Source organism: Ursus maritimus, unplaced genomic scaffold (genome assembly GCF_017311325.1).
Source record: "Ursus maritimus isolate PB19 unplaced genomic scaffold, ASM1731132v1 scaffold_15, whole genome shotgun sequence".
Taxonomy (NCBI): domain Eukaryota; kingdom Metazoa; phylum Chordata; class Mammalia; order Carnivora; family Ursidae; genus Ursus; species Ursus maritimus.
Genome location: NW_024423897.1, coordinates 30,590,061 through 30,611,405, shown reverse-complemented (window position 1 = coordinate 30,611,405; position 21,345 = coordinate 30,590,061). Strand labels below are relative to the sequence as shown.

Sequence of the window (21,345 nt, the reverse complement as noted above, 5' to 3'; positions counted from 1 at the left end):
GCGACCAAGATGAATAATACATCAGCAGAACAACGAGGCCTATTCAATACCCAAGCTAGTTTTGAGTTCTGCTAAAACAGAAATCAAACTATTCCCATTGCAGTACTGGCTTTCAGGAGAAAAGTAGTTTATTTAAAACAGGCTCTTCAAAACATCATACCCTGCCAGGGTACGTCATCTAGAGGGGTTCCTGCCTTCACCACACAGTGTCCTGAAACCAGCCCTGACCCAAATCCTTAGACCCCTGCATTGAGCCTAGAATCCTCTGTCCTCTTGGCAAGGTCTGCCTTGGGGTCCATGGAGTTCCACAGACTCTCATTCAGGGTTTCCTCACCCACCTCACAGGGAGCCAGTGTTGGTCAGTCCCATTCCTTTCTTGTAAGAAGGCCTGAGACAGCTGTTTTATTTCCAGTCGGCTTTGCAGTCTGACACTGGTTAGGTGGCTCTCCCCGGGTGGATTTCTTCTAAGTTTTGACTCGGGATACAGGCTCCCTTCCAACCGTGGCTTTGCCTCCTGAGAAGGAGGAGAGAGTTGAAGATCTGCAAACGTTAAATCTCTAGACAATTTTCATCTCAAGGCACTCTCTTTGCCACAGGGGCTAAAGGTGAATTCCATGTTGGGGGGCAAAGACCTCAACATTGTAAGCTTTGCCCTATTTCTCCTATGCATTTCTCCTCGGTGCTGACGGATTCATCATGCATATTCCCTCAGTCAGTGACTCAGAAATAAAAGCTTCTGCTGTAATCGGAATAAGCGTAGTAAGAACACTACACAACTAAGATTATTCCATGTAAACAGCCTGCTTTCAAAATCCACAGGTATATTGCTTATGAGATGAAAATTGTCTAGAGATTTAGGAAATATTATCTACTGACGGTGAAAGTGATAGCAGTGATTTCTCTGCCTCATCTTGGCCTTAGCCCTCTCTATCTCAAAACTCTCCCTACCAAGTCCTGCTGCTTTTACCGGTTTTACTCTGTTCAACTCTCGATCCTCCTGGGGGAAGTGAAGTCAGTTCCACAGCCTCAGGCCAAGGCAGGGTGAGTTTTCTGGGCAAGTCAAGATTTTGGTGCTAATCCTAACCTTCTAGAAGTGTTCCCACACCTTTTACTCCCATGCATTATGTACACTGCTCCTCTCTGCTTCTGGAGGAATAATTTCTCTCTTTTTTTTTTTTTTTTTAAGATTTTACTTATTTATTTGACAGAGAGAGAGAGAACATAAGCAGGGGGAGAGGCAGGCAGAGGGAGAGGGAGAAGCAGGCCTCTAGCTGAGCGGGAAACACAGCGCAGGTCTCAATCCCAGGGTCCCGGGATTAGGACCAGAGCTGAAGGCAGAAGCCTAACCGACTGAGCCACCCAGGCACCCAAATAATTTCCTTCCTACGTATGGCCCGCTGCAGATCTCCAGGCCTAACTACCACGTCTGCGTGGTGCAATCAGCAGCATAGTGGAACGGGCCCCTTACCATCCTCGAGCTGTTGCCACTGACCTCGCCATCTTCAGGAATTTCCAGAAAGAAGAGGATTCTGTGGACAAATTCTTTTTCTCCACTTCCCAGTTAGCTGCTTATACCCATGGCCTCCCTCACCCCAAGTCGGTGAGCAAAGGGCCTGGGAGAAATCCGAAGAGGTTATCAGCAGGGGGAGCCGTGATTTTATCAGCCTTCGAGGAGAACCTTCTGTTGCCAGACCCAGCTCTAAGCGCTTCCAGTGGATTATCTCAAGGAATCCTCAGGAGGCTTAAGGACTGTTATTATTTTCTTTTTACAGATAGGGAACCAGAAAATCAAGTAACTTGCCCAAGGAGCACACCAACATCTTACAGCGGTGCGTAAGGAGACAAACAGGAAAGGGAGAAGGGTAGTCACTCCCCTATCCTAGCGCTGGGACAACCGAGCAAGAAAAAACCAAAACCAAACAAACAAAAAACCACGGGCAGGAAGACACAGGTGCCCTGCTGCTCCTCCTTGCCCGGCTTCGTTCCGCCTCCACCTGCTGGGGCCCAGAGGCAGCGGCTCCCTGCCTTCCTCCCTCTTCGGCAGCCCCAGCTATCTTTCCGCGGGCTCTTTTCTAACTTTCCAGAGCTGACCGGGTTAGCACAATTCAAAGGGGAAAAGAGAGGGAAGCTGTGTTTCGGCATTTAGTCCAAACTGCATTCTTCCAGCCAGTTTTTCCATTAATAATACTGGTACTTTAAACCTCTGATTAAAAAAAAAAAATGTACCACTCACACAGTCGTGAAAAGAAAATCAGCAAGCCTTAAACTCTCAACATGCTGACTCTGATTTCTCGCTGAGGAATCTCCGAAGACAAAGTACAGAGCGGTTCATGAACTGTTTCCTCGGGGACACGGCGCGCCTCCTTCTTCTCCCGTCCCTGGTGACAAGGAGGAGCTCCAGCTCTCCGCAGACCAAGCAGCCCAGCGGCTGGCCGGTGACGGCTGCCTGCATACCCGCGGCTATGCTTACTCGTTCGTTTAACAATGTGTGCATCAGTGTACTGTTGGCTCACCGTGGGGCCCTTTTCCTCTACATCCCAGCCAGAGGAACTTTCCGTGGCACACCCCCACAGTGCACCTCTAACAAGCGTCTTAGGTGAATGAAAACACAACAGCTTCTGAAAACAAAGTCAGACTGTTCAAAACAGACCTTTCTGATCTCTCTGTGTTACTCGCTTTTCAGAAGGGAACTTGTAAACAGCATCTCCATCAGGTTTTGCTTTGCCAAGGGAGCCAACAAGGTCCATGAAAACCTCTCCACCTTCCCAGGGCTCAGACGGGGGAGGATTGCCAATACATGCGTTGGCTCCTTTCCCTTTCCCCCACCGCGAAGACTTGATTCTGAGAGGGGGTCAATGAACCACTTCCTTTCTATCTCAATGAAATGATTTCGTTTCAAATTCATAGAAAAATCAAGTCAGAATCATGGAGACTTGCACCAGATAAATCAGAGGTTTATCCACATTTGCTGGCTTTTATAAAGATCAACGCATGAGTGGGGGTGGGTCCCTCCTCCTTTCTACTGTGTTACTGCAGACGCCTTTTACTTATTTGTTTTTATTTTTTAGAGAGAAAGAGAGTGCCAAGGGGATGGGGGGGGACAGAGGGAGAGAGAATCTTGAACAGGCTCCACGCCCAGCACAGAGCCTGACTCGGGGCTCAATCCCACGACCCTGAGATCATGACCTGAGCCAAAATCAAGAGTCGGACACTCAACCGACCGAGCCACCCACGTGCCCTGCAGACACTTTTTAATGCTATTAGCAAAACAGCTTATACTGACAAGGAGACCAGATTGCCAAATAGCTAAGGGTCAGGGCCTACATCTCCCTGACGGGGTCCTATCAGAGAAAGAGACAACACATGTTGCGTATCAGCATCAGGATTTGGGGTCAAAGGCCCTTGCTGCGTAAAAGCCAGATTATGTGTAAGGGTTCCAATTTCAAGTTTGATTTTGAGCTGTCGTTTGCTGTGTCCTGAGACAGCCACTATCTGGACCATGACCCTAAGCTAGCTCTAGTCTTTACCACACTTTCCCAGAGTTACTGATGTGTCTTCTAGAAGGGGGCCTCGGCTTGCCCACCGAGTACCTGCAGCACCTTGCACAGAGCCTGGCACATGCGGGTGCTGTCCTGGGCATTCCCATCGGCCCCTCGTCTCCTCTCCACCTCTCCCCACCGTCCTCCGCCCTGTTCTGGGCCTGCATCACCCGGTGTTCCTCACCTTTAAGTTCGGGTTGATCCCCACCAGTGGAGAACATTGGCAGGAGACGGAGGGAAGGACGAGGCAGAGATCAGAGCCTCTTCGGACCAGGCAGCAACGGCGTTCCTCTGCTGAATCTTCGAGGGCCGCCGCGCAGCGTGTCCACAGGCTGCCGTTCTCACGAAGTCCGTTGCCTCTTACCGTGCCCCCGCCTTTATAAACCCTCCCCATTAAACTCTATTCACTCAGCCCTTTTCACAAGTTCCCTCTCGTGTGTTTTATGATCAGGCCCGAATCAATAACAATGCACGTAAATATTTATACAAATGCATAGAATTTTCTTCAACATGATATGATTCAGGAAAATACATAGGTAACAACGTAGGGATGAAATCTGTCTCAGAGGCCAAAGTCTTCCCAAGAGCATGGCACTTGAAAGGCAGACTTCATCTTGAACCCCAGCTTTGTACTTTGCTAGCTTACATGGCCACCTCCTCCACAAGTCCCCCCCCCCCCCCGTGACACACACAACACACACACACCCAGGGTGCTTACTTCTTGCTGAAGAAACAGGCCTCTGCACCACCAGAGAAACCTTTTGAGGCTGGAGGACTCCACAGTCCCCCCTGGACTCTGGTGGCTCCAGCTCTTTCCACATGCATATGCACACTCACACAGACACACACTCAGTTACATACACTTATATATACCCACTCTCACAAATATACACACGCTCACATACACATCACACACTCACACTTTCTCCCCAGGATACCTCAGAAAGACCAGGTCAAGAAGGGATCCAGCTTCAGCTAACGTGGGTTGCAGACCTCCCTTGCCTACACTGCACACCTGCTCCCTAGCCTCCAGGGCCAGAAAGCGCAAGTGACCCAAGTCGCCACCACAGTTTCTGGGGCAACACCAATAAAATTCATTTCAGACAAAAGTCCACCCACAGTCTCCACTGAAATTATTTTAAAATAAATGATTCGTGAAAGATGAAATTATAAATTTTATATAAGTTTCTGCCTTGCCCATGGAACTAAAATATAATGGTAACCAAAAAATTGTAAAAGTATTAGAGCAAAAATTTTTTTAACAGAAATGGTAAATTTTTCAAGTGCTTCGCAACTCATGTATTGTTGAGTCTCACAAGAGTCCTGTTCTGTCCTTGCTGGGAGGACAAAAATGATGCCGTCTCCAAGTCACCAGACACCCCTATCAGATCAGTCAAGTGAGCATTGTGAAATTAGTACATCTATCCACCGAAGGACTTGAACTTTAGTGAGAGGTGGGGAGGAGCGATCAACACCCCAAGGCACTTACTCCATTCCTGGTCCTGCCACTCCTGCTGAGCGGGCATTCACGTTCGTCTGGCACTTTGTAGTTTAGAAAATGTTAACATGTACTGAGGAATCTCGGTATGGCGATGTAGCAGTGAGGTTCAGTTAGCACGGCACCCTGGACATTGGTCACCTGGCATCTTCCGCACTTTGTCTCTAGTTAGTGTTCCATCAGCCTGGGGCTTCGCCTTCAGGCCACATATGCAAGATACAGGGGTCAGGTGCAGTTCCCTAGCAGCACAGCCTGCGATGGGAATTCTCGCGCGAGAGATTCATGGACAGAGTATTCTCGGGGGAAATGGGAATGGAGTGAGGAAGCGGGACAAGCGGGAAAACCCGCAGGCAAAGGTGAGGGCTCAGCTGAAGTCAGTCTCAGCCGGGCCCCACGGAGCGCTCTGAAGCAGGGGGAGCACCACAAAGTTTCTCTACCTTGAGTCAAAGGAAGGAGGTGTCCCCTAGCTTCTCTGGATGAGTAGGTTCCCCAAAGCCAAGGACAAAGTTCTGGATCAGGGGTCAGCTATGAGCTGTGAGTGGCCGACCATCCTCCAGCGAGGCTGGGGCTCCGGCCAGTATAGCGGGTCTGGGCGGACACCAGTGGCATCTACAGAGTATTTGCAAATTTGGGAGTCATCATGTTCCCAGTCTGTATCTCTTGCACAGGTGAAGAAATTTACTGAGGTAGTTCTCAAACAGTAGTCCCAAAGTTCCCTGGGAAACTGGGGCTGGGATAAGCAAGCAGAACTTTAGCTTCTGCTGTTATTTCCTTTTCACTTATTTTACATAGTGATTTCCAGGTGAGATGACTACAAATAAATCATACCATCAATGCAGGGTTACCCAATTTAAAAAAAATGTTTTATAAGGGCGTCTGGGTGGTGCAGTCACTTAAGCATCAGACTATTGGTTTCTGCTCAAGTCATGATCTCAGGGTCCCGGGATCGAGCCCCACATCGGGCTCCATGCTCAGCATGGAGTCTGCTTGAGATTCTCTCTTCCCTTCTCCCTCTGCCCCTCCCCCCCACTCTCTCTCTTTCTCTCATTGCCCACCCACTTGTGCTGTCTCTCTCTCTCTAAAATAAATGAAGTCTTTAAAAAGAGAGAGAGAGAGAGAATGTTTTTTAAAATAAATAAATAATTCAAAAAATTAAAACATGTTTTTATAAAAGATTGGAAACCACTGATGCACTCTACGCGGTCAGTGCCTTGATATCAGGGCCCTTGTCTATCACATTCATGGAGAAGCCCAAAGTTTGGAGGAGGGTGGACACAAGATAAGCTTTTGATAAATATCTGTTGAAAAAAAAATGAACAAAAACGTATTAACCAATTTAATCCTCACAACACCCTATAAAAAAAGCCGAGACAGGTATTTCCTCCCACACTTCCAAGGAGGAAAGTTGGCTTCAGAGACTTGGCCAAACACGGGTCGCCTGTGCCCACTTGAGTTTGGTATCAGTGGTTTATCAAGAGTAAATATGCCTGTATTGGGGGAGGGGGGCTGTGATGTGTTCATGCCCTTTCTCCCCACCCATGTGAAAAGGTGCCTAGAAATGAATAAACAGCAAAAACGACTTAGAAAATTTGAGTATTGCACGAATTGGAGGATCAACATATCTAAAGTTAGTAACTTGGTATAAAATTTTAATGAAAACCTCTTATCCAACTTGGGCACCCTCATGGACCGGTGTGTGGCAGAAATGTCACCCTCCTCACCCACTTCACTGGGTCTGGGACACAGGTCCCCTAATCACAGTGCTGCAACCTCTTTTACCAGATCCTGTTGGTCTGATAGATTGCCTTTTTTCTCCTGTGTCCTTTCCTCTGTCCCCAGATTCTCAAACCTTTATGATCCAGAATCTACCTTCAGGATGTCCACTCTCCGCTCCAGTGAGAAGTGCTCAGCCTCACTTAAGCCTCTGGACTCAGCCCAGCTTCTGTTTCCGCTGGGGAGTCACCTTTCCTCATCCTGTGCTTCCTCTTCCTCAAGCTACAGAGGTCAGAGAGGAAGCAGAGCCCAGGGTCAAGCTGAAAAAAGGAAGTGGATGGGCACAGGTCTTAGTCTACCCTGGGGTCAGAAACCAGGAGTCAGTCCAGGGAAAGCGATCTTGGTGAGGAGACCACCAGGCCATTACTTTAAGACCGCCTCAGGGCCTGGGCCACCTGCCTCCTGTATAATCCAGAAGATAAGTGCATGGGGGAGGCGAGGTCTTAGCTTCCCTGGGTTTGTCACCTCCTCCTCCCCTGGAGGGCTCACGGGCTCTCCCCCTCTTCTTTCTGCCAATACTCACTTTACTCCTGGGGTGCATAGACCCAGTATGTGATTTCAGAGGAATCAGAAAACTGCCCCCGCAAGAAACCCACCAATTAGAGGTTCCATTGGGGGTTAATTACCTTCCTTTACAAAGCCCATTATTAGAGGAAAAAAAGAAATTGACAAGCAATTGCATGGTTGCAGCATTGTCTAGGGTGCAGACAAAGGCAGGCTTTGAATCTGCGGGGCGGGGGAGGGGAGGCCAATAGGAAACTTGGGCCCTCTGTATGTTGCTCCAGAAGAGAGAAGAAAGGAAAAGATCGAGTTCTTGTCAAGTTAGCAATCACATATGTTAAAATTCCACATAAAAACAGTGATGGGAAAACAGGAAAATCTTTGGGAAATTCCATAATTTGAGGCCAGCCGTTGTTCACACCACAGAGGGAAACAAAACACAACTCAACAAACACAGCAGCCTGATTGAGATGACTTACTTCATCTCGTTGCTTCCTTCCTAATGGCTAGTTGATATCTACCAGGTTGGGGTATGTGGGAGGTAGGATGAGAGGTCACTGTGAAATAGGGTTCAGTCAACATGCCTCCCATTCATTTAAGACAATCATGACTTCAAATATTCTATTAGAGGGCGCCACTGCATACTGAATCTGATTTGAATTCATGCATTAATTTTTAGCTAAGAAAGCAAGGTCATAATTAATAGCCTTGGAAAGGCAATGTTTCTCTTTCAATCGGGAAAACTGGGTTTGAATATTTTCTCTTTTACTAGCTGGGTAACTGGGCAACTCAAACTCTCTGAGCAACAATGTTCTCATAAGCAAACAGTGTGACGCTAGCTGACTAACAAGGTGGTAAGGAATAAGCCGAGTTAGGTAACCTATCTCAGGCCGCTATTACAATGCCTGAGACTTTCTTTACTTTCATTTATTTATTGGTTTAATGCCTGGGACTTTAACAGACCTTTGATAAATGGTAGCTTTTACTCTTATTTGGACATTCAGAAAGCAGCCTCTGGGCGTGGGACGCTAGTTTTAGGAAAAAGTTCTACCCGGGGAGTTGTGTAGATGACCTCATCACCCATAAATCACAGTAATAATCTCATCGGTTACTTGAGGATGAAATGAGCTAGCGTATAAGATCGCTAGTGCGTGCCCCCCAACACCACAGGTACTCAGGGCTGCTTGCCGTCATCAGTAATTAAGCTGCGTTCAGGCATCGCACAGCAGGTTGCTGGAGAAAGCTTGAGGGCCCAGGGCACGTGGGAAAGAGGACCTTTCTGAGGAGAAGGCAAAGGCCAGTTAGCTTCTCGACTTCGGTGATTCTGCGGCCTGCTAAACTCAAGAGCACACGGGGATCCAGACCAAAGGCCAGAGGAGACCAGAGAGCTCAGACCTTCACGTCCCTCTTGGCTGTTTTATCAAGTTCTCTCTCAAGCATCTGACCTTCTGATAGTGACTCGGGGTCAGTAAAAGGAACACAGAAAGTGAGAGGCAAAGCGCAGCAGAGCTGTCCTTGGGGTGGAAACAGACTCCTTGGGCGGCGGCATCCTGGCTGGGATAGTACGGATCGAATAATCTTCATACAATGACTCCAAACTTAAAAAAAAAAAGAAATGAGACAAGAGAAAGAAAAATAACCCCAAAAAATTATTCAGTATCAGATTCTAGCAACTGACCCTTGGTCAACAGCCAGAGAGTTAACAAAACAAAACAAAAGCTGCTGAAACACATGGTCTGGGCCCCACCGACAGATTTTATGCTAGAATTCCAGCTACTGCTCTAGTGCCCAGGGTACGTACTCACACGTTGTTTTTGAACGCTTATCATTCTAAATTTACCACCCAAATTCAAAATGAACTCTCTTTTGGATGTTTTCTAAAGAGAAGACTGGAAGGGAAAAAACTCAAATTTTATTTTAAGGACCAAAGCCAACTACTCAAAAATCTGAGTGTTAGAACTAGAAAAAGATAATGTGGCTTCACTATAAAAATTGTGAATTCAGGGGCACCTGGATGGCTCAGTCAGTTAAGCATCTGACTCTTGGTTTCAGCTCAGGTCACGCTCTCTGAATCCTGGGATCAAGCCCCACATCAGGTTCCACACTGAGTGTGGAGTCTGCTTGAGGCTTCTCTCTCTCCCTCCCCCTCTGCCCTTCCCCCAGTCATGCTCTCTCCCTAAAATAAATAGCTAAATCCTTTAAAAATTTTGTGAATTCAGTGTTTAGTCTTCAATGAGAAAGAAGAGAACATTAGGAAAGAGAGAATATTTGTCCAGATTTTTAGCTCTTCTCCAGGATAACCTACATCTGGAATCATTAGATGTCAAACATGAAAAAGCACATTATAGGCCTGTACTTAGTGAACCGTGTGCTCAGGTCCATTTTCCCACTCCTAAGCACAATGTGTGTGTGTGTGTGTGTGTGTGTGTGTGTGTGTACACACATATGTGTGGTGTGTAAGCAGTATATATGTCAGGGAGAAGAGTGTGGGGATTTGGGGGCAGGAATGGGAGAAGAATAGAGTGGAAAGCAGAAAAACTGAGATTTCTGTACACCAGAGCTTGAAGTAAAGCTTGCTTATGATCGACCATCAGGTTAAGATGAGGCAGAGCACAGACAAAGGCAGCAGACAGGCCAAGCCAACTCTGACCTCACAAATGGAAACTTCGATATAGAAAGGCTAATCAAGCATTTTCCCTGCAGAATCCACCGGTAAAGGAGTAACCTCCAGCGTGGACGTGGCTATGAACTCATCTGCCAGAGGTCAAGGCCCTCTCTCTGAGATGGTTTTATGATCTTCAGGTTACTAGATAGTTGGGTATTAGAAGGGAGATAATTCTGGATTATCAGGGCCCTCAGCTTGATTTGCACCAACTGACCCAGACAGACTTTCAAGACATAGAAGAATGACCTAAACCAGGGGTTCTTAATCTGGGATTTCAGATACCCAAGTTTCCTTGAAAGTGGTAATGAAGCCTGAGAAGTTTCTTTAAGATTGTATTTCAATGTCAAATATACTTCAAGAAAATTATATCTATATCTATGTCTATATAATAAAATTAGGCTAAAGAGATTATGTTGAATTTTACTATGCTTAAACAAACATGCCATTTCTTGGTATACTAATGATATCCGTTTGAATTTTTTAGTCCATGCTGTGGGACAAGTGTCCCATATGTTCAAGTTAACTGTATTTTTATCTTGATGAAGTCCCACAAGTTCATTTTTGCTTTTGTTTCTCTTGCCTTTGGAGATGTGTCATGAAAAAAGTTACTGTGGCCGATGTCGTAGAGGTTGCAGCCTATGTTCTCCTCTAGGATTTTGATGGATTCCTGTCTCACATCGAGGTCTTTCATCCATTAGGAGTTTATCTTTGTGTATGGTGTGAGAGAGTGGTCAAGTTTCATTCTTTTGCATGTAACTGTCCAATTTTCCCAGCACCATTTGTTGAAGAGACTGTCTTTTTTCCACTGGATGTTTTTTCCTGCTTTGTCAAAGATTAGTTGCCCAAAGAGCCAAGGGTCCATTTCTCTGTTCTGTTCCATTGGTCTATGTGTCTGTTTTTGTGCCAGTACCATGCTCTCTTTGTGATCACAGCTTTGTAGTACAGCTTGAAATCCGGCAACGTGATGCCCCCAGCTTTGTTTTTCCTTTTCAACAATTCCTTGGCGATTTGGAGCCTTTTCTGTTTCCATACAAATTTAAGGACTATTTGTTCCAGTTCTTTGAAAAATGTTATTGGTATTTTGATCGGGATGGCATTGAAAGTGTAGATTGCTCTGGGTAGCATAGACATTTTAACTATGTTTATTCTTCCGATCCATGAGCATGGAATATTTTTCCATCTTTTTGTGTCTTCTTCAATGTCTTTCAAGAGTGATTTGTAGTTTCTAGAATATAGATCCTTTACCTCTCTAGTTAAGTTAATTCAGAGATAACGTATGATTTTTGGTGCTATTATAAATGGAATGGATTCCCTAATTTCTCTTTCTTCAGTCTCATTGTTCATGTATAGAAATGCAACTGATTTCTGAGCATTGATTTTGTATCCTGCCACATTACTGAATTGCTCTATAAGTTCTAGTAATTTGGGGGTGGAGTCTTTTGGGTTTTCCATATAGAGTATCATGTCATCAAGATAAAAAGCTTCTGCACAGCCAAGGAAACAGTCAAAAAAACTAAGAGGCAGCCCACAGAATGGGAGAAGATATTTGCAAATGACACTACAGATAAAAGACTGGTATCCAAGATCTACAAAGAACTTATCAAACTCAGTACATGAGAAACAAATAATCAAATCAAAAAGTGGGCAGAAGATATGACTAGACACTTTTCCAATGAAGACATACAAATGGCTGAGACACATGAAAAAATGTTCAAAATCATTAGCCATCAGGGAAATTCAAATCAAAACCACATTGAGATACCACCTTACGCCAGTTAGAATGGCAAAAATGGACAAGGCAAGAAACAACAAATGTTGGAGAGGATGTGAAGAAAGGTGATCCCTCTTACACTGTTGGTGGGAATGCAAGTTGGTACAGCCACTTTGGAAAACAGTGTGGAGGGAGTTCCCTTAAAAAGTTAAAAATAGCGCTCCCCTATAATCCAGCAATTGCACTACTGGATATTTACCCCAAAGATACAGACGTAGTGAAGAGAAGGACCATATGCACCCCAATGTTCATAGCAGCATTGTCCACAATAGCTAAATTGTGGAAGGAGCCGAGGTGCCCTTTAACAGATGACTGGATTAAGAAGATGTGGTCCATATATACAATGGAATATTACTCGGCCATCAAAAAGAACGATTACCCAACATTTGCAGCAACATGGACGGCACTGGAGGAGATAATGCTAAGTGAAATAAGTCAAGCAGAGAAAGACAATTATCATATGGTTTCACTCATTTAGGGAACATAAGAAATAGCAGAAAGATCGGTAGGAGAAGGAAGGGAAGAATGAGGGGGGGTAAACAGAAGGGGGAATGAACCACGAGAGACTACGGACTCTGGGAAACAAACTGAGGGCTTCAGAGGAGAAGGGGGTGGGGGAATGGGATAGGCCGGTGATGGGTATCAAGGAGGGCACATATTGCATGGTGCACTGGGTGTTATACGCAAATAATGAATCATGGAACATTACATCAAAAACTAAGGATATACTGTATGGTGACTAACATAACATAATAAAAAATTGTTATTTAAAAAAAGTTAACTGTATTTTTGCAAGGAAAAATATGCCAAAGATATAATTTGGTTTGTGTTGATCATCAGGGTTCTCAACAATTGCTCTTAATCCCTTTAAAAAAATAAAATATTTCCCCCATTTTAAATGTAACTAAATATAATGCTTGCTATACTAGACGTTCATTATCGTTTTAGTTTACCTCTTGACAAACTGGAACCAGCCTAATTATCTGACCACAAAGAAGTGGTGTCTGTGGTCGGCAGCCGAGGGCCCCCAGTGATCGCCACTTCCTGGTATTCACAGCTTTATGTAGGCCCCCCACATTGCCCCAGGGTGGGCCTGTATGACCAGCAGAATAAAAGTGATGATAGTTCATGTCCAAGGTTAAGTTGTAAAAAAAGTTTCAACTTTATTTTCTCCCTCCCCATAGCCCCTCCCCCTCCTCCCCACACTCCCCCCCACCCACCTCCCTCCCCCCCACCCCGGGTCTTCTAGTTTTCTTTCAAGGATCTCTCACTTGGGGGAAGCCATGTTATCAGCAGCCTTGTGGAGAGGTCCAGTTGATGAGCAAGCAAAGCCCCTAGGCAACAGCCATGTGAGTGAGCTTGGAAGAGGATCTTCCAGCCCCAGGCAAGCCTTCAAGGACTAGCTCCAGGGGCCCGCTGGAATGCAACCACTACCTAGCTAAGCCACTCTGAGATTACTGACACTCAGAAACTGTGTTGTTGTGTTTTAAGCTGCTAAATTTTGAGGCAACTTGTAACGCAACAATAGATAACTAACACAGGGTCCATATAAAGTAGAACATTATGTGGCAATAAAATATGAGATTTTCAAAGACTACTTGATGACGTGAAATGTGATGAGTTGCAATATGAAGTGAAAATAGTGGGAAGCAGATCCGCCCTGCAGCGTGTGGTGCTATCTGTGGGTTTCGTCGGATCAGCAAATGTCCTTCCCCTCCTCCTGCTAATAGAACTTCCCCTTCTCGGAGAGAAACAATTGCACGTGTTTTAAGTGGCGCTGACTCCAACCCGCGTAGGTCAAAGAAGTGAATCTGATCAAATCTAAGTACCTTAATCCCTTGGCACAACATGAAAGGCAGGCGAATGAGGACAATTCCTGGAACTTTTCTTCTCGGAGTTGTTAAAGGAGAGAAGGGCCTTCACTTCCAACTACAGGTAAAGGTGGTGAAGGCATCACACACTCTGGCTTGAGTGTTCTTAAAGTCAGAGCCAGCCGTGGACTTCTCAGTTATGAGTCAATAAACTCTTTTTGCTTAAGGTAATTAAGATTTGGGTTCTGTCATGAGTAATACATAATATTATCCCCAATTTTTATAAAAAATAAATAAATAAAATCATCTGCAAACGGGTAGCATGGTAGACTCTACTACATGTTATCTAGATTTGTGGTTTCAATTTAATGACCTTGCTACATCACAAATTTTTAAAACACAGATTCTTGGAGCGCCTGGGTGGCTCAGTTGGTTAAGCATCTGCCTTTGGCTCAGGTCATGATCCTGGGGTCCTGGGGTCAACCCCTGTAGCTCCCTGCTCAGCAGGGAGCTTGCTTCTCCTTCTGCCTCTTCCCCTCTCCCCCACTTGTGCTCTGTCTCTCAAATTTAAAAAAAAAAAAAATCTTAAAAAAAAAAATTAAAACACAGATTATCAGGCCTTTCATTTGGAAACTTTGACTCAACAGTTCTGGATTAGAGGCCAGAAATATGTATTCTTAAAAATATCTCCATATAATGATGAACAAACAACACCGGAAACCGCTGAGCCTAGCTGAGTAGATCATAAGTGAATGTTTCTGTTCCTCTGGGCGTAATTTCTAATTTTATAATGAATGGGTAGTATTTGGGTAATGAGCACATTTCTTAAAAGTACAAACGTTAGTAAGTTAGAACACTAGTTATCATATTGATTCTAAAGGAAGATACTACCCAAGTTTCAACCAGGGTTTCAGCCGAAGCCAAAGGCAGACACTTAACTGACTGAGCCTCCAAGGCATCCCCTAGACCATTAACCTTTAACACAACACCTCTATTTCCACTGCCAAGCTCAGTCTGTGTCCACACTGGGAAGAGACAGGTGGAAGGGCCGATGGAATGGAAAAGACATAGGCTGCAGAAGGAGAAGTGGATTCCTGACAGGCTAGAGCAACTCTTCAGGGTGAAACAGATGCTGAGTGCCTAGGGGTTGGGAGCCCAGATCCAATCCAAGGGATGCAACGTCCAGGAAGCACCAAGACACTTACTGGGGACACGAGCCTGATACCTGGCTGTGTCCTGAAGGCCCGAGGATGAGACGACGATTGGGAAGAGGCCTCTGCAGAGAACCCGGGAGGTGCATCAGGGCTCTCAGCACCTGGGAAAAGAGCCAGGACTCTGTGTGATGGTTCAAGGGCAAGCGAGTAATTGTAAAGTGGGAGCCTAGGTTTTAGAGCAAGTAGATTGTAGATTATAAATGTAGTCATTCAGGAGAAGGGCTTTGGTTGGGCAAGATGCTGACCGGGTATAAAATAGGGGCTTAGATTCAGGAACAAAACAGAAGGCTGGTAAGAGGAACAGGGCACGATGTCTACGCAGGACCAGCTGCCAGCTGCAGGGCCACCGTGCCTTGGTCTGGGGATCCTAAACTTCCCGAGGGTATTTTGGATTGCCTCAAGCAAGCACCCATGAGCAGTAGGAACCAAGTGAGTTTACATCAGCAGGGACTGAAGGATTTGGGGGCGGGCCCTGGACTGATGAAATCAATACAACTTCCATGAATGGGGAATGCAGCTGGGGCTCGAGGGGATAAGAAATTAGCAGCTCCTGGTTACTCAACTGGGAAATGTGGAGAACTGGGCTCAGAGACATAACCAGAGGGAGGGGGCCTCTCCACAACCATGAGGCCTTTGATGGTTTCAGTTTCCATTGGCAGCAGCTGTAGGTGTTTCCGAATTGAGGCAAGGCCTCTTCAACTGTAAAGGCCATTAATTCCAAAGGCCATGTTAAGGTCTGCCTTATACAGGAAGCCACCTGCCGTCTGCATGTTTTTAATTGAGTTTCGGCAGCTGATGAACAGCTTCCACAGCCCCTTGGGAATGTGCCTGTGACTCCTGTCAGGCTCCAGCTCTGACGGAGGAACAGAAATCTTGCAATCTGCCTCCCCTAGATCTAGTCGAGGACGTTGAAGGCCACACTAACTCCACGAATCAACAGGAGCAAATTCCCTCAGGGAATTCCAGGTCCCTAAGGTCAGGCCTAGGCCGGATCCCAGCTCCCTCAGCTTGCTTTGGGACCCAGGAATGTCTTTCTCAAGGACCTGGGAGCCATCTCTTTGAAATGTAAACATGAGCCACAGTCTCTGCGAGAGTAGGAGCCCAACTTCGGTGGGTGCCTGCATTAAATTGTAAAACTCCTGTCAGGAAGACAGGAGTTTGTTTTTCCTTTGGATAAGGTCAATGAGGGACACAGATGGTTATCCCAATTATGAATTTAGGATGGACTGTGTGTGACAAATGGAGCTAAATCCTCTTACTTGAGGATTAACTATTATCCAGACAACACGTATATAATGGGCTCTATCCGCTTGACTATATAAAAGGAGAGATTTCCTTCTGTCTTTGCAATCCCTCAGATTGCTTGTGATGCTCCCTGAGTTCTGGTTTAATGCTTATTCAATAATAAAGCTGTTTTTCTTTCTCTCCTACTTTTGTGGAGAGGTCAGGGAGCAAGAATTCCTGTCCCCTCAAAGGTCCTTCCAGCCAGACTAAGAATCAAATCGACATGAGGCAGATCAACAGATCAAATTTAACAGCGTACGTAGGGGGAATCCACATAGACACGGAAATTCCAAAGAAGAGTCAGGAAAATGAGGTATGAATGTCATCCTGAACTAAAGAAAGGGTAAGGGCCTGGGACTTCAGAGGACAGAAATGCACTTCACAGGGCAATAAGAAGAGATGTTTGGTAATTAGATGTTTGCCCTGCCATGCAGATGAGTCACTCAGATAAAATTTATCTCTGCTAATAAACTTTATTCTGGGAAAGATCCCACATTTCGATTCTTCTGTGTAGTTAAGAGGGGGCAAAAGTCTCTCTTAAGCTCACCGGAACTTGATTGCCTTCAGGTCAAAATGATCCGCCTACCCAGTGGCACATGGGCGGTAGGGGTGCTGTCCCAAACCCCTGGGCTAGCTTGGGAGATTTGGGTTTTAATCATATTTCCTCAACAGCAATTACGCCTGTACACGTAAGCGGTAATTACCGCGCCTACCTGGGAGAGAGTCACGTACCGCTAGACACCCATTTCTCTACACCACTGAAGTGGAATTTGATCTGCAGAGAATGCTAGGTGTGACACAGTCTCATAGACACACACAAGCCATAAACATGATCAGGGAGCCATGGTACCGCGAGACTGGGTTTCCCTCCAGATTTCCCTGATACCGGAGGTTAGTGGCAGGAGATTGAAACGCCGAGTAAGAGTGCTGTGGACAGTTTGTGAAGACAGGAGGGCTCTTCCAACGTGCAAATTCTGGGTTGTTTGCAGGGATGGATTAAGTTATAAAAGAATATGTTTATTGTAGAAACATTTTGAAAGTTATAGAAAGGTGTCTATGACTCATGGACAACCACTATTAACGATTGTAAAGAACCAGCTTTGTGAACCCTGAGAACACTGTCTAAGGGAATGACATGTACTTCTCAAGAACAAAGAGAGAAGACAAGAAGTACATGTCATTCCCTGGGTGGCTCAGTCGGTTAAGCATCTGCCTTTAGCTCAGGTCATGATCCCAGGACCCTGGGATGGAGTCCTGTGCTGGGCTCCCTGCTCAGTGGGGAGTCTGCTTCTCCCTCTGAGCCCCACCCCCTTGTGCTCTCTTGCACGCGCACAAAAATTCTCTCTCTCTCTCTCAAAAATAAATAAATAAAACCTTTTTAAAAATAAATAAATAAAACTCATTTTAGGGACCTTCAAATTTGCTATCTCCAGTAGATGTCAGCAGAGCTCTAAAACAGCCTCCCCAACTTCCCCTGCAGGCCAATCACCTGGGAATCTTGTTAAAATGTAAGTTCTAGGGGCGCCTGGGTGGCACAGCGGTTAAGCGTCTGCCTTCGGCTCAGGGCGTGATCCCGGCGTTATGGGATCGAGCCCCACATCAGGCTCCTCCACTATGAGCCTGCTTCTTCCTCTCCCACTCCCCCTGCTTGTGTTCCCTCTCTCGCTGGCTGTCTCTATCTCTGTCAAATAAATAAATAAAATCTTTAAAAAAAAAAATGTAAGTTCTAACTCGGTAGCCCTTGGTCTGATTAGCAGCCAAGGGATGCCTAGGTTGGCCCATGAACACAGTGGGAGGAGCCAGGCTCTCAAGGCATGCTTCTCAGCCTCAGCACCTACCCGAGGCAACCAGCGGGGGGCTTGATGAACAGAGGATGTGATGCCAGCATCCTGGCCTCAGGAACCTTTAAAGCTGCTCTGGATGATTCTACTGTGCAGCCAAGGTTGAGAACCCCAGCTCTATTTGCCCTACAACTTCAAAATGTACACATCAGAGAGCTAGGAACTGTTAAGCAAAAGGGACTTTAGCTATTGTCTTGTCCTGCCTAAACTGTCATTTTGTAGGTGACAAAACTTAGGTCCAAAGAGAACATTCTCAATCAAGGTCACACCGTGATTTTAGTGTAATACAATTTCCACAATGACCCAAGGTAACCGGGATATTCTATTCTCATTCAGATGCTTTAATCATACTCTCTGATGGGATTCTTACAACCTCAGATGTGGTCAGTCCACAGTAACTTACTTTTTGCATGTGATGAGGGTACGGAGGGTCTGCTTCTACATCTTCTTCAAAACTAAGGCCCAGGGGCGCCTGGGTGGCTCAGTCGTTAAGCGTCTGCCTTCGGCTCAGGGCGTGATCCTTGCGTTATGGGATCGAGCCCCACATCAGGCTCCTCCACTGCGAGCCTGCTTCTTCCTCTCCCATTCCCCCTGCTTGTGTTCCCTCTCTCTCTGGCTGTCTCTATCTCTGTCTAATAAATGAATAAAATCTTTAAAAAAAAAAAAAAAACTAAGGCAGAGANGGGAAAGAGATGGAGAGAATAGCACCAGTAGGTCCTCCCTTGTTATCCTCTCTTGAGAAAGAGACACATGGATGTGCCCTTTGTCCTTGTACTCACCCAGCATGCAGCCCCACTGCCCTGTCACAGTCCATAGACCTCAAAACCATGCATCAGCTGCTTAGACCCAATTTCACCAAAAACGGGGGGATAACACATGTGGGGTTGCTGAAGTCCTGCCATGTGAAGTTCACTATGAGGGCACATGGCTGGCTTAGTTGGTGGAACATGGGACACTTGATCTCGGGGCTGTAGGTTTGAGCCCCATATTGGATGTAGAGATTACTTAAAAATAAAATCCTAAAAAACATTTCACTATGAAACTTCAGGACAAAATGGAGAATGCTGAGCCCACTATGCCCAGCAGTGCTGTTTATGCTGCCCCAGCCAACGGGCTCCATCCCTTCTGGCCAAGCGAAGTTCTCAAGCAAAAGTCTCCTCTGAGCACGCCTGCCAGGAGCAGGGAGCGAGCCCCGTGCAGCAAGTCCTGAGCTCTGAAACTGGAGCCATGCTGCAACACCTCTCATCGTAAGCAGGCAAAGATCCCTCCTTGGGCCCCTCGCCCCCTCCAACCACTGCTTCTTTTCTCAGCTTTCCCTTACCACAAACCTTCTAAACAGAGTTGTCTCTACTTACATCTCCACTTTCTTACTTCTCAGTATGGTTTCGACCCACATCGATTAAGTGGTCACCCCTACCATTCCCCTGAACTTGATCTTGTTCAGATACTTCCTTCTTCCTCCAACATCTCAAGGCCCAGTCTTCAACCCTCTTGTCTATGTACTTCCCTCCCCTTAGATGGTCTCACTCAGAACCAGGGCTTTACATACATCTAGATACTGAAGAACCTCTGCTCTGTCCTCTGAACTTCCACCTCATGTCTCCAGCTGTCTGTGTTTGGTGAACCCCTCACCCTGGTCAGCCCCCCCCCTCCAGCCTTACTCAATAAATGCCCCAAATATTCACCCAGTTGTTCAGAATCAAAATATGAGAGCTTTTTTACTTTTTTTCATACCCCACATCTAATTCATCAGAAATTTCCATTCACTCTACCTTCAAATGTATTTCAAATCCACCACACTTCACCACTCCCACTACTACCATCTAGACCAAAGAAACCATCCTTGTCTACCCACATGATGGCAATAGTTTGGCACCCATACTCCCTGATTTCTTTTTCACTCCTTGCTGGTCAGATCTTCAGATAGAAAGAATGCTCTTTCTAAAGCATAAGTCAGATCTTATGTCACCCCTGTATCGATGGCTTCTTGGAACGTTTTGAATAAACCCAAACTTCTTATCATGTCCATAAGGTCAAGAATATCTGGCTCTTGCTTATTTCTTCAGCTTCATCTCCTTTCACTCTTTGCCTTATTCCCTTCAGTTTGGCCAAAATGACCTGCTTGCTTTTGCTAGGATGAGCCAAGTTCACTCTTATGTTAGTTGGCCTGTTTGTCTAGAACATTCTTCTCCCTAGACATACACAGGATTCATGGTCTCCCACAGTTCCCATCTCTGCTCAAATGTCACATTCTCAGAGAGACTTTTCCTGACTCCTCTATGTTAAATTACCTGTCTTCTTACTCTCTATCCTATTCACGTTTTTATATCTCTTCTTACTTTTCCTGACATTATCTTATACGTGAATTTGTTTATTGTTCTTTCTCCCTTGCTAGAAAATATGAGCTCTGTGTGGGCAGGGAGACTTTGGATTGTTAAATTCTACGTGCCCGGCACCCAGGACTGGGCCTGGCACCTCGCATGTGCTCAGTAGATATTAGTGCAGGGGACTGAAAGATTACCACCAGCTGCAGGTGGGGACTCGGAAAATAGATCCAGAAGAGAAATGAACTCCCAGGCAACAAGTCACCAACGGATCTTCCCCTCTGATTTTCAAAAATGTTGTCCTTTTACTGAAGTTTCACTTGGGGATTTCCAGTGAAACGTGCTTTAATGCAATCTCAGAATGGTGGCCAAAAGCCAAGACTTCACTTATGCTTTTCAGAGAATAACAGGAAATGGAAGAAGCAGTCAGGTGACCAGTGTCAGAACAGCTTAGTAACACGGGGCACACAGGAAAAGGGACATGCAGAGCTGTCAAATCAAAGAAAACCAGATGAGCTAGGATTCCAGGGAAAAGAGAACTGTTTGGAGATGTGCTGACAGTGTCAGCCACCACTCCCCAGTACACACACACACACACACACACACGCACACACACACACCCCACAAGGGATTTATCAATCCTGAGTGGAAACAACAGGCTTGACCTTGGCCCAGGCCAATTCTGTAAGAGAACAGAAGGACTAAAATGGCAAATGGAAACTTGATGCCCTCAAATACACAGCCTTTTCTCCCTAGGTGACATTTGCTGAGTTCTGGGGCTATATAAGAGGCTGAGGAACTATCCGGAAAGCTTCTAGAAGGCAGAGTGTTTTATCCCTTTCAGGAAACGAGACCCGTGAGCAGGGAAGGCCAGTCTCGAGCCCATGGCCCCTCTCTCCCTCCAGAGACCTGATAGGAGCGGCACAGAGCAGGAGGGTCCAGAGCTGGGATGAGAGCTTCTAAAGAACAGAGCAGGCTCTCCTCTATCTTTTTGGGCTGACGATGGAGATTAGCATGGCTCTCAACAAAAAGGACAGAATGGCCCTCCTGTGAAAGGGCAGCAAAGACAGACTGCAACCCAGCCTCAACTTTCCTCAAACCCTGATAAACCCTTGTTCCATCTG

General features: G+C 45.9%; 1 long non-coding RNA gene and 1 other non-coding gene across 10 annotated transcripts in view; one reads left to right on the top strand and one right to left on the bottom strand.

Moving 5' to 3' along the window:
• LOC121102762 overlaps positions 1–21,345 on the bottom strand; it is a 65,566-nt gene that overhangs the window by 7,547 nt on the left and 36,674 nt on the right. Inside the window, exons 1-2 of one of the 9 annotated variants that reach the window (XR_005834868.1) lie at positions 2,234–3,704; positions 339–514 (exon numbers count right to left, since the gene is read on the bottom strand). The exons of 3 other annotated variants lie outside the window; for them this stretch is intronic. This is a non-coding gene — a long non-coding RNA (uncharacterized LOC121102762). 5 more of the 9 variants (XR_005834865.1, XR_005834870.1, XR_005834869.1 and 2 more) reach the window with 5 other exon arrangements.
• Positions 1–21,345, top strand: part of LOC103664657 — a 45,584-nt gene that overhangs the window by 10,177 nt on the left and 14,062 nt on the right. The window lies entirely within an intron of this gene.